The sequence below is a fragment of the Argopecten irradians genome, chromosome 3 (genome assembly GCF_041381155.1).
Source record: "Argopecten irradians isolate NY chromosome 3, Ai_NY, whole genome shotgun sequence".
NCBI classification, from domain to species: domain Eukaryota; kingdom Metazoa; phylum Mollusca; class Bivalvia; order Pectinida; family Pectinidae; genus Argopecten; species Argopecten irradians.
In genome coordinates this window covers 66,423,326-66,436,775 of record NC_091136.1, presented here as the reverse complement: position 1 = coordinate 66,436,775, position 13,450 = coordinate 66,423,326, and positions in this window count along the sequence as shown.

Sequence of the window (13,450 nt, the reverse complement as noted above, 5' to 3'; positions counted from 1 at the left end):
ACTATCAAAATCCAAGATGGCTGTCAGTCGGTTGGCCATCTTGTTGACAGATTAGTCCCAAAATGCAATATGCACAACTAGGGCCCTAGGGGAACCTACATATGAAATTTGAGAAAGATCCCTTCACAACTTTCTGAGAAATAGCGGTAACAAACTTTAACTATCAAAATCCAAGATGGCCGCCAGTCGGCCATCTTGTTGACAGATTGGTCCCAAAATGCAATATGCACAACTAGGGCCCTAGGGGAACCTACATGTGAAATTTGAGAAAGATTCCTTCAGTACTTTCTGAAAAATAGCGGTAACAAACTTTAACTATAAAACCAGATGCGATATACGGTAACAAGAATTGTTAACGGACGGACGGACGGACGGACGGACGGAAGGACGGAAGGACGGACGGACGGAAGGACGGACGACGGACCACGGACGAAAGGCGATTTGAATAGCCCACCATCTGAAAACAAATTTCCCTGACTTCAGTCAACATTTTATGCAGAGAGTTAAACAAAATGAAAAGTTACGTATATTGGGCCTTTAAGTTAAGTAGAGGTTCTCTCTAGCCCAGCGGTACATTGCTTCTAGTATTGACTAGGGATATATATTCATCCTCCAGGAATGAACTCGTCCTCCTTTACAGTCCAGTATCATTCCAGAGTACCCACGTGGGTGCCAATGTAACAGGGTGCAGGATTTATAATAAATTTAATCACTGTCTCTGCCAGGAATCACACTCGAGATCTCTGGACAAGTTAAAGAGAAATTCTTTCTAGCTGAGCAGTATATTGTGGCTAGTATTGACCAGGGTTCTACAATAATATTAATAAGAAATCAAAGAGGGATCTTGGCGCCCACCAAAGAATGATCTATGTCGGACAATGGAAAGAGAAATCTTTTCTCTGCTTTTCAAACTTTTTCAAACATACTACATACTACTGTACATAAAATTTGAGACAGATCGCTTCAGTACTTTCCGAGAAATAGCGGTAACAATCAAAACACAAGATGGCAGCCTATCGGCCATCTTTGTCAGCGTTCAGTCCCAAAATGCAATATGCAAAACTAAGGCCTTAGGGGAACCTGGATATGAAATTTGTAATAATCTCTTCAGTACTTTCTGAGAAATAGCGGTAACAATTAAACTTCAATTATCTAAATCCAAGATGGCAGCCTATCGCCATCTTGTTGACCAATCGGTCCTAAAATACAATATGCACAACTAGGGCCTTAGGGGAACCTACATGTGAAATTTGAGAACGATCATTTAGTACTTTCTGGGAAATACCTATTCGACCCAATAAGCGCCTAGGGCTTTTTAAAATTTGAAAAAAAAAATGAAAGGAGGCTGAAAAGACAAAATTACTGCAAATCTATACAGTTTTGTGAAGTTTTGGTCTTTATATATGCCTGGCCAATTAAAATCGAGGCCTCAAAAGGATGAGGGGCACTTATAGGAACATGAGCACTTATTGGGTCGAATACGGTAGCGATAACAAACTTTAACGAACTTATTGACTGATCGGTCCCAAAACGCAATATGCACAACTAGGGCCCTAGGGGAACCTACACTACATAAGAAATTTGAGAATGATCCATTCAAAACTTTTGAAGAAATAGCGATAACAAGAATTGTTCATGAAGGGATGGACGAAAGGACGGACCACGGACCACAGACAAAAAGCGATTTGAATAGCCAACCATCTGATGATGATGGTGGACAAAAAATTAGTAAGCCCAAACTTGTCTAAATTAGCTAGACGTCCATCTAATGTCAGCAAATTAAAGACAATGAAGGCTTTTCCATTCTCAATCGGCATGAAAATCTACAGTTTTACCGAATGAGCTAAAGAAACATGCTCCATCAGCTGATCATGATCACTGAAGAATCTAAAACCTCCTTCCATGGCCATGAGTTATATATTTATTAATTAGTTGCGTCAATATGGTGACAGAGCAAACAAAACAAGATCCTGATTCAATTCAATTCTTTATTTCTTAAGTGCATGAATATATACAGTGCAACAAAACTTAATTTACAATAACATAAATATTTAATTATATAACACACAGACACACATACATTGTACAGATACATCCAACACATACACGATCACTACGCTAGTGTAGATTTCTACGTTTGTTTCAAACAGTATTTATTCTTTTTTTCATGGCCATAACGATAAATTTTCCTAAATTAGATCATTCTTTATTATTTCTTCTTTCCAGAAGTTGAATAAATTTGGCCATATGCTATACCGTAGGTTTATTATGATAATATTTTTTGATAAAGTGGTTTCTAATGTCCAGAGAGATCCAGAGCTCAAGCAGAATAAGGACTTTCATGAATACATGCAGTACAGCATACTAATCAAGATTATTCTCAGATGACAGCATCATTTACAAAACAATTAATTAAACCCTTTAAGCCCTGATGATTGGATAATCGTCTATTGATAAACAAACTTGAACTTGAATTTAACATGTGCATACTACGTAAATATGTACTTGTGTAGTAAGTGATGATGCCGGGCAGGGTACATCACTCTGGCTGCGTGGTGACTTAAAGTCGGCGAGTATTCTCACAGACACAGACAACACACGATTTTCTTTGGGTTTAGATTTTGTAAAATACTGCTATAATATTTGAACATGATATCTACTATTTCATCGATCAGTCCCAAAATGAAATATGCACAACAAGACCCCTAGGGGAACCTGCACATAAAATTTGAGAGAGATCCTTGCAGTACTTTCTGAGAAATAGCAGTAACAAACTTTAATTATCAAAATCCAAGACCGTGGCCTGTTGGCAATCTTGTTGACTGATCGGTTCCAAAATGCAATATGTACATCTAAGGTCCTAGGGAAACCTACATGTGAAATTTGAGAGAGATCCCTTCAGCACTTTCTGAGAAATAGTGGTAAAAAACTTCAATTATCAAAGTCCAAGATGGCAACCTGGCGGCCATCTTTTGACCGATTGGTCCCAAAATGCAATAAAATTTTGAATAATTGCCGGACGGTCGGTCCGGACCGGATTTTAAAATAGGCGGTCCGACTCAAATTTTGCTGGACATGTCCGTCAGACCGGCAAATTTCGTGATGTCTGCATTTGCAACATGTTTTTGTCCTGAGAAATGAAGAAATATGAATTTCTACATTTTGGTTCTCTTCCCGCCCCGTTAAAAACGTGCGTTAACCCATGCTTTCCGGTGTATTACCTACGATATAGTGGACTTGTTTTTTGTCAAATATGAACATATTGTGGATTTAGAAAATATTTTATGTTGTTGTTTTGAGAAACAGAGGTCTCAATAGATCAGAATATGTAGAAAACTTTTCAGAAATATAATATTTACTTTTTCTATTGGGTGTTCGAGGACTGGTCCCGGGACTTCTTATGCAATTTTGACAGTGGTCTTTGACTCGAAGCCGTAAACAAACCAACATGTGAAATTAATTTTGATTCTGTTTCAAATATTTGCCAAAAGACTGTCCTTAGTTAAATCATTGCTTACTATTGTAATTTAACAGCCAAATTCCGCATTTTTTGTTCGAGCACTGGTCAGGGGAGTCTATACTCCAACAATGTTAGAGGTTAACACGACACGACATTTTTTAACATTGGTTCGTGTGATCAATGACTTTTAAGACCTCATGCACGTGTAGGAGTGGGGAGTCTACTGGCTGGCGACATATAATCGTGAAAAAATGACGAGTAACTTAAAGACAAAGAAGATATAAACAGTAATAAATGCTTTAAACTCAAGCTGTGTCTTACCAAAATAGAGAGAGTTCTCCTAACGTTCACACAGAAAGTTTGTTTTTCATCAATACCATTAAAACGCTTTGGTCTGGTCCGAAAAAGTGTTAGAATACAAAGCGTTCTCCAGTAGCAGATCAATGGATTATCTAATCCCTCGTCCGGATCCATTTTTCATAGCAACGTTATTTCCGGCATATATTTTATACATCATTTACATAAAATTAAACTTGTTGCGACACAGCAAGATAATAAGCACATATTAAAAAAATAAACTACATACAGTATACTATTGGGTTAACTTCTCCGTCTAAATTGTTTGGTTTGGTAAAAGTGAAAGTGAAAGTAGAACATCTTATCATTTTAGGAAATCCAGGAAAATAACCTGATAGATCTTACACCTTTGATACAAAGAATTAAGCCAACACAAACGGTAAGTGACGTTGATTGTTTTCTTGTAAGATTATACAAACATTTTAAAAAACATGGCATGTAATATAAGCACACGTACAGACTAAATGTACATGGCTCAGGGGGTTGATCAGCTAATGTTGTAGCGGAAAAGATATCACCTTCTGACTAAAAGTCAGTCAGAAGGTGATATCTTTTCCGCTACAACAGTAGCTAGGGGTTGATTGACATTTCCCACATATTTTGTCAAAATATACAAGCTTATGAAGCTACACAACACTTAACGAGTCGACAATAATGCATATACCAAACGTTTGCCCTGATTTATATTTATATACACATTTTTATCAACAAAGTATAAGTTATATTCAAATGACAAGTGCACCAAAGATCTTGTGCATGCAAAATACATATATTTACCACTAGTTTACACAGGGGTTAGTAGAATTTATCAACAACTTTTGAAGATGCGGGTCGTCTTGTATTTCCCGCCATCATCCTGATTACCTTGCATTAGTTTTACTATATATGTACATACATGTATATCACTTTCACCAGTGCAAATACTAAATTTGCACAATGTATCATATTTTTCTCTTTATTCAAATAGTCTATATATTTTATTGAAAATTAATATAAAATCATTATCTAGACCACTTCTGTCATATGTAAGTCATTTTCATTTTTACCTGTAATTAATTATCTATTGTCAAGTATATCCTAGCTAAAGGTGCCAGAGTTAATCCCTTACTTCCTGGGACAAACAGGAAAGGATTAAGCCTTCAATTATCTAAAACCTTTTACTTTTTTTATATTTATAGACATGTTAATTGTTTCTCACCTATTTTTGCTTTGAGAAATACATGTCACTCTATTTTGAGAACTTTGAGTAAAAAGGCAATTGCCACCTGTCACTATAATTTAGAGTAGATTTAGGATTCTTAATTTAGAGTAGATTTAGGATTCTTATTTAAGGAGATACATCAGTTAGTTAGAGAGTGAGTTGGAGAGTTTAGTTAGGAGTAAAGAGTCAAAGATTCTTATATTTGGATTTTACCTCTACTTACTGGATTTTATATGAAGTTTATTACGGATACGTAGCATTAATTGACTAATTCATCATGGTGACTTGACTTTCCCCTACGACTTCAACTGTATATATATATTTGTGTCTATTGTGTGTTATCATTGGATTATGTGTAATTTTACCTCTCACTTGCAAATAAACAATCGTATTATATACTATGTGTTAATTGTGCCCCGCTAATTCCCCCATCATGACAATCTACTACAACATCAATTCTAACGTGACCTGCCCAATCCGACCAGGGCTCCGGTCACAGTGTGGTGGAGTAATCCGTGTTTCGGTTACCATGTAATGAGTTGAATTCCTGATGGATGTCTAAAAATACCAAGTGTTTTCGGAGGATCAGACTACAATCATCAGTATAAAGGAAAGTTCTGGAGAAACGGCCATAAAGACCAAGAAGAGAGAACGATACTTCCAAATACTGCATATTGGGTGAGTACAGCCACTTTATATCACATGTGACACATAATTTTTCATTATTTATATTCACAAATATAAAGATATTGGCTAAACCCTAGATCAACCTATCAAAATGGAGTCTTCGAATCCTCTAAATGCATATGTAGCATCCATAGAAACTGCTCTCAATAATGGCAATAAAATTAAAGTAAATTTAGGAAATTTACATGTTAATGCCTTAGTAGACACAGGTGCAAATGTATCGGTAATTAATTCCCAATTATTACGCAAGGTTATTCACAAACCTGGCCTTTTGCCTTCGCACATTACACATATCATGGGAGTTTGTGGAACATCACATAAGGTCCTAGGTCAAATCGACCTTGACATAGATGTAAATGGATTAAAAATGAACAATACTTTTCACATCCTACAAACATTACCACAACAACTAATTCTTGGACAAGATTTCTTGGAAACACACAGAGCAAATATCAACTACTCTGAAAAAGTTGTATCATTTCAAAACAATATCACTATCACTTCATTATATACAAATAGGGACAGTATTGAGAAACATTGCGCACTCGCTCGTACTGAATCTATGATCGAATTAGAACCTTACAAAGAAAGCATCATTCCACTAAGAGTTTCTAAAGTAGGCAAAGGCTCTAATGTTATTCTTGAACCAGTCAGTGCACTTACTAACAAACAGATCTTAGGTGGTAGATGCATTGACAAAATTCACAACAATAGAGTTTTCTACAGAGCTTTAAACCCAACCAATGAGTCCGTCATTATCAAGCCTAACACAGTCATGGCAAAAGTTTTTCACATTGACAAACATTCTATAACATCAATAGAGGACACCAATGACACAGACAAACATGCAAATGATACAGATCCAATCTCTGTCGCTGAAGACCTTGGAGTCAAAGTAGATAACTCTTCATTATCGACAGTTCAGAGACAGCAGTTATTATCACTCATAGGCCATAACAGAGATATTTTTGCTAAAGACCCATCAGAGTTAGGCAAAACAAATATACATCATCACACAATCCATACCACAACAGACAAGCCTGTCAAAACGTGCAGATATACCCAAACACCACAAATGAGGCTGGAAACAGAAACGCATCTGAAAACTATGCTGCAACATGACATCATTGAGGAATCAGTTTCACCGTACCAAAGTCCAATCGTGCTTGTTAAGAAATCAAATGGACAATACAGATTTGCTGTGGACTATAGAGCACTAAACCGTGTCACTGAGTTAACGTCATTTCCCATTCCAAAACTTGACGAAGTCTTCGATACTGTGGCAGATTCCAAATCCAGCATCTTCAGTGTATTAGATTTAGCTAGTGGATTCTGGCAAGTCCCCCTTGATGAAGATACCAAGCACAAGACGGCATTCATTACACACCAAGGACTTTTTCAATTCAAGCGGTTACCATTTGGCCTCACCAATGCACCAGCCACATTCCAGATGCTCATGACAAAGGTTTTACGGGAACTCAACTGGAAGATTGCCCTTATCTACATCGATGACATTTTAGTATTTTCAAAGTCATTCAAAGAACACTTACATCATTTGGATTTGGTATTTCAAAAACTTAGACAGGCCAATTTGACATTACAACCCACCAAGTGCCATTTTGCTGCCAAGGCTGTAAAATATCTTGGACACATTATTTCAGAAGATGGAGTTCAAGTTGACCAGAGCAAAACAGCAGCCGTTGCAAATTATTCCAGACCGAAAACCACAAAACAGCTCAGATCTTTCCTAGGGATGTGCAACTACTACAGGAGATTTATAAAAGACTACTCTAAGATTTGCGCACCCTTGACATCATTGCTGAAGAAAGATGAAAAATATACATGGTCTCAGGAACAAGAATCCGCGTTCAAGGAACTAAAACACAGACTGACATCGGCACCCATATTGGCATTTCCAGATTTCAATAGGCCATTCATTCTATCAACAGATGCATCAGACCTTTCCATTGGATATGTCCTGTCTCAACGCAACTCAAACGGATTAGAGAATGTTATCGCCTATGGTGGACGTGCTCTTAGAGATCCAGAGAAGCGCTGGCACATTAATCATAAGGAAGGTTTAGCCCTTATAGAAGCTATCAAAAACTTCAAGGCCTACCTCACCAACTCCGAATTTACAGTTTTCACGGACAACATCACCGTACGGTTTTTGGACAACAACAAAGATGCCAATGGTCGATTAGGACGCTGGGCAATGTTTCTGCAGCAATACAAATTCAGGATTGTACACAAGCCAGGCAAGAATAACCAAGTTGCAGATGCTTTGTCCAGACAGCAGTATCCAGTCACAGAAACAGACACCTTCTCGGAGTCAGAAGATCTTCCTACCATTGGAACCTTACAACCTGACACCAAACAACACACTGCTGTAACATTTGAATACTCATCAGACACTAGGCCCATTCCTCCAGCCATATTAGTTATAGACGGCAACAACAGCAACACAGACAACAACGATATCATTAACAACCCAACGCTTCGACAACTGCAACAAGTGTGTCCAAACTTTCATTCCATTATCGACTATATAGAAACAGGAAACGTTCCAGAAAACAACAAACTTTCAAGATCACTTGTTGCTCAAGCCTACCATTACGAACTTGTTGATGGCTTACTATACCACTTTTACAAAGAACGTGCACGAGGTTTACCTGCAGACCAAAGCCTCATTAAACAACTTTGTGTTCCTGAACCACTGCGACTTGATCTTCTGGTATCATACCACGATTGCATTGCTGGAGGAGGACACCAAGGACAGGAACGCACTTACGCAGCCCTTCGAGCAAAGTACTACTGGCCAAACATGTATGCTGATGTTGAAAAGTATGTTAGGACCTGTGAAACTTGCCAACAGTCTAAACGTTCAACTCACCAAAAGCCAGTTCCATTACGACCACTTCCTATAGAAGATGTATTTTCCAGATGGCATATGGACTTCTTGGAATTACCCATTACACCTGACAAACATAGATACCTACTTCTAGTTGTGGACAGCTACTCCAAGTGGTGTGAGGCATTTCCCTTAAAATCAATGGAAGCAGCAGAAGTAGCCAAGGTACTGTTTGAGGAAATATTTGCCAGATACGGAGCCCCAAGGACATTAGTAAGTGACCGAGGCCAAAACTTCATGTCCAAACTTGTACAAGCACTCTGTAGCTTATTTGAAGTGACAAGACATCATACAAGTTCATACCATCCACAGACTAATGCTGCATGTGAGAGAATGAATTCCTACATCTTACAAACTCTAAGATCATACTGCAAAGAACAAACTGACTGGGTAAAATTCATTCCGGCTGTTATGATGTCCTATCGATCAACACCAGCTACACAATCAACGCAATTCTCACCATATTACCTCCTGTTTGGACAAGAAATGAGACTTCCGATAGATGTTGCCCTGACACTTAAACCAACTTTGCCACCTGAACCCAGACTGCATTTAGCAAGGACAATTGAGCAACTTCAAATATGCAGGGACATTGCAGCAGAGAACATAAGGAAACAGCAACAAAAGTATACATATCAACATGACAAGAAAGCTCAACAACCAGAATTTATGGTCGGATCAAGAGTCTGGCTTTACTGCAGTCATGTTCCAAAAGGAACATCACCAAAACTTCAACAGAAATGGATTGGACCTTACACAATCATCCAAGAAGGACCAAACAACACATACAAGCTTCGGAAAGACCTGGAACGCAAAACAATGAAGTCACTTGTCCATGCCAAAAGACTGAAACCATACCACAGTCCCACAGAAAGACCAAACTACCTGTTGCCAGAATATCAAGACATCCTTCTGAATCCTGAAGAAATAGATGACCAGTCTCAGAATGATGAACAACTCGTTGATGGACAGCAACTAGACATCACACAAACCAGGCAAAATCAACCAAATCATCCGTCTGACAACAGGGATAGGCAAATTCACTCTAGCCAAAACAACAATCATCAAACTCACAACAATCACAATTCAAATTCTAAACATGATAATTCCTTGGATAATGCTGACGATGATTCTATGTACAACATGCCTACACAATACAACAATTCTACACAGGATCAGAACACAAATCAGCACATCAATCCAACACCAGTAGTTGATCAACCTCCTGCCAGACAGTCTCAAAATCCTGCACAGAACAAACCTCAGCAGAAGACAAGGACAGAACAGTTCAAGCCAGAGTCCATTGAGAAACTACTAGAGTATAGTCTGTATCGAGGTACTCCCATATACAAAAACAAATTATCAGGAATACCAAAGACTTTATGGGAAGATGGAAGTAAAATTCCAAAAGAATTAAAAGATGAATTTCACAGACTTTATACAGCCAAAGGACGACGCAAGAAACGGACCAAACAGCAGAAATTTTTTGACACTAAGAAACAACCAGATGTGAACCTTATACAGAGGACACCAAAAACTACAGTATATGTTGCGTCTCTTGACAGGAAAAAGAAAACCACTAGGTATCACCTCATGCATCCAAATGGGGAATTATTTTCAAGTATGTCACTTTCTCAAGATATACCAGCAGATGTATTGCTCTCCTATTTACAAACACTCAAAACAGAAGTTCACAAATGTATGAAATCACCACAATGTCCACATGTCAGACAGCAAAACAATCCAGTTTCTGCAGCAAGATTTGACACTATCTCCGGACAATATCTATACAAACATCACATACAATGGCAAAAACCTGTGCATCTGCCTGCATCAGAAGCATCCCTGCAAGGCTTAAATGCATTCCGACTTAAGCTCGTTGAACATTTCAACCAAGTACATGTTTTCAATCCAGACCTAATTCCACTCTAAAGAACTTCAACAACATATATTACAGCTTCATCTTTTGCATACACGTGTATTTTATTTCCAATTTTATGCCTACATAGTTTTTTTAATTATTGTCAAATTAAACTGATACTTAATTTAGACCATAGCGATTTGTTCAGTGTCCTGTTCTCTAGTGCTAGATTTGTGTGTTGAGTGCACACAACACCTTATCAAACCCAATACCCTGAAGGACTCCTAACAAATCTCTATTTTAAATTACAACTTCACTAATTCTAAATTTATTGATAAACTGAATTTGTTTTAGTATAATATGAATTTACTATAGTAAAGAGATCAAACTCCTGATACATGTTAGAACACCTGTGAATCATATGCTAGCGGGGACTACTTTGTTAGTTCCTTAAACTGCTGGTGAACGGTGTAACATTCATTCAAGAGTTTTGATCAAACAATTTTTGTGTCCTATTTATTATAGATTTTTATTAAAATACCAATCAAAATGAATCCTTTTCATATTTTGCAATAATAATAGATTACTGTCAGATAACTTACAGTGTCACATGTTGATTTTGTGGTTGTATCTCATTTACCCGTATGTTATGCAATCTAACATTCAGTTTGTCTTCAGACATTATTTGAAGAGGAGATAACTCATCATTCAAACCAGTAACTTTTGTGTTTACATGTTTTCTATAAAGGAAGCTGTTATACTTGTTCTATTACCAAAGCCAGTACCTGCCATGGAATGTCAACCTTACCAATTATCCACGAATATTTTTGTTATTGAGCGTCAAGGACCATAACATTGTTGTCAACTGGAAAAGATCACATAAAGGACAAGGAGTGTGTATATTGACATGGCCAAGATTCCAAAGTGTTGCATTATAGTTATTTATCATATATGCAGAGAATCAGCCAGTTAAATTCCAACTCTACCTGTGATTATCAGTGTTAAACAACGTCTTTGTGTCTTATTATATATTACCCAACCGATATTCATTCATTACCTAACCGATGTCCAGAACAGTCATCGTCATTCATTACCTAACCGATGTCCAGAACAGTCATCGTCGTTCATTACCTAACCGATGTCCAGAACAGTCATCGTCGTTCATTTCCTAACCGATGTCCAGAACAGTCATCGTCGTTCATTACCTAACCGATGTCCAGAACAGTCATCGTCGTTCATTACCTAACCGATGTCCAGAACAGTCATCGTCGTTCATTTCCTAACCGATGTCCAGAACAGTCATCGTCGTTCATTACCTAACTGATGTCCAGATCCTTACATATCATCATCACATTTCAAATAACTTTTTCAATGCAAGAGCAAAATGTATTTATACTTTCTAAAGACTTTATCGAGTTCTACCAAAAGTGACTTCAAGCAACTTCAAAACAGATGCTCTTGATCTGAATTTTTCCTAATCTGTCCATTATTGAGATGGTGATCTTATGACAATCTATACATGATTGTACTTCAGTACTTCAATATTTACTATTAAATGTTTTTAGTTTTCATTTTGCAAACTTCTCTTTTACCCCAAGAATATCATGTACTCAATGATTTGTGTTTATACTATCATAATACCTTATATATCAGATATATTTCATGTGATATTCTGTACATACATGATACTGGCCATATCATGTATTATTTTTGTTTATACAATTCCGGTACCGGGTAGTTATAATGTACATATGTAATTTTCAAATATCTGTACATACTCTATTTTTGCATATTAACCTACAATATCAAACTATATTCCAATCATGCAACACTGTATTACATATACCGTGTGATTGTAATAGGTTCATACTGATATATTTTTTATTTCATTTTGATTACTTATTTTTTTGGGGTTCAATATGATATGCCTTATTATAGGATGTCGCTAAACATCTTATAAAATCTGCATTGTCTATACCATTTGTATACTAAGTGACTTCTCATTGAAAGGGTATGCTCATTATCATAACTATTTTTGGTTTTTTTATCAAGTATGCAACTTACAATATACAAAACATTTCATTGTCATTGATATCTTATTCCTATTTCATTCCTGTACATGTCTATATGTCCATAATTGTTTGTATGATGTTCATATTACACCTCAATTTTTGATTTGAGGACAAATCAATTTAGGAGAAGGGGAAGCATTTCACCAGTGCAAATACTAAATTTGCACAATGTATCATATTTTTCTCTTTATTCAAATAGTCTATATATTTTATTGAAAATTAATATAAAATCATTATCTAGACCACTTCTGTCATATGTAAGTCATTTTCATTTTTACCTGTAATTATTTATCTATTGTCAAGTATATCCTAGCTAAAGGTGCCAGAGTTAATCCCTTACTTCCTGGGACAAACAGGAAAGGATTAAGCCTTCAATTATCTAAAACCTTTTACTTTTTTTTATATTTATAGACATGTTAATTGTTTCTCACCTATTTTTGCTTTGAGAAATACATGTCACTCTATTTTGAGAACTTTGAGTAAAAAGGCAATTGCCACCTGTCACTATAATTTAGAGTAGATTTAGGATTCTTATTTAAGGAGATACATCAGTTAGTTAGAGAGTGAGTTGGAGAGTTTAGTTAGGAGTAAAGAGTCAAAGATTCTTATATTTGGATTTTACCTCTACTTACTGGATTTTATATGAAGTTTATTACGGATACGTAGCATTAATTGACTAACTCATCATGGTGACTTGACTTTCCCCTACGACTTCAACTGTATATATATATTTGTGTCTATTGTGTGTTATCATTGGATTATGTGTAATTTTACCTCTCACTTGCAAATAAACAATCGTATTATATACTATGTGTTAATTGTGCCCCGCTAATTCCCCCATCATGACAATCTACTACAACATCAATTCTAACGTGACCTGCCCAATCCGACCAGGGCTCCG